Source organism: Orcinus orca, chromosome 1 (assembly GCF_937001465.1).
Source record: "Orcinus orca chromosome 1, mOrcOrc1.1, whole genome shotgun sequence".
NCBI lineage: Eukaryota > Metazoa > Chordata > Mammalia > Artiodactyla > Delphinidae > Orcinus > Orcinus orca.
Window position 1 is genome coordinate 136717359 of NC_064559.1, and position 1476 is coordinate 136718834.

Consider the following 1476-nt stretch of genomic DNA (forward strand, 5'->3'; position numbering starts at 1 on the left):
TGCTAATTTTGTTATTCAGTTTTACAGAGTGATTTAATTATTATTTACTAACAGTATAAATAATAGAAGAGAATGTAAGATTACTAAATGTAAATAATGCCAAATTAGGTAAGATGGCTTTGAACCCTAATTTAAATATTTTTAAGACTGATAAATTAAGGCAGATTCGATAAAGTTATTAGAGTAAATCTTCAAAAATCCTGTCCAGTAAAGAATGAGTAGAATTTGTTTTTAATCAAGTATATCAAAAAAGAATGGTATGTGTTGGTTATTATTGAGGCAGAGTGAATCATATTAATAGTTAATATTTATTCGGTACTTACCAGGGCAGAGATTCTCTCACTTAATCCTCACTGCAACTCTGTAACATAAGTACGAATATTATCTTCATTTTATACTTGGGGAAACTTAGGCACACAGTTTCAGTAACTCGCCAAGATTACATAGCTAGTAAATGGCAGACTCAGTATTGGAACCCAATAGTTTTACTCCAGAGCCCATAGATTTTATGACTTCACAATAAGGCAATATTGTTTTATAAGGCAAATAATATACGGTTTGGTGATTTTTTTTGTTTTGTTTTGGGTTTTTTTTTTTGGTACGCGGGCCTCTCACTGTTGTGGCCTCTCCCGTTGCGGAGTACAAGCTCCGGACGCGCAGGCTTAGCGGCCATGGCTCACGGGCCCAGCAGCTCCGCGGCATGTGGGATCTTCCCGGACCAGGGCACGAACCCGTGTCCCCTGCATCGGCAGGCGGACTCTCAACCACTGCGCCACCAAGGAAGCCCACCCAATAACGTTTTTTAAAAATGGAAAAAGGGGGTCAGGATTGGAGTTATAATATTGACTTAAGAATGTCTAATCCTAAAGGAAAGGAGCTGGGACTCATCAGAAACCCCAAAGAGAACTAAAAATAAAATAGTAAAAAATATCTTTAAATTAAGAGCTTAAGTAGTAGGATACCTATGTTGCATTCTGAACAAGCAAGAGATTTTATCAAGGTAGAAATTTTATCATTTAACATTCCATCCCAAATTCTCCTCTTCTCTGGGAATTTAGGTGAACAATGCTGGATTCCCCAGGGAGAGTCAGACTTCTGATTACCATGGTGACACAGAGGTCTCCTGTCATGGGACTTTTAAATCTTGGGTCAATCACATGGTAAGACAGTAACAGCCAGGTTTTTTCCTTAAGAGAAGAGGATTTGGATTGTTATTATTGAGGCAGGCATATAGTCTGTGATTTCACTTTTGATTTCCTGGAAGGAATGATATTTGTAATATCTTCATTTAAAAAAAAAATGAAAAGAGCTTCTTTCTGAGTTGTAAAGCTGAGTTACTTACCCTTATGTAATGTCCTGAAGGCAAAATTGTATTTCTATTAATATGAGTTATTCACTATTAACACAGAACTTAGGGTATAAATAGGTTGGAATTCCTCCTTTGATACTGTTTCTTCCTCCTATTTTGGATCTCCC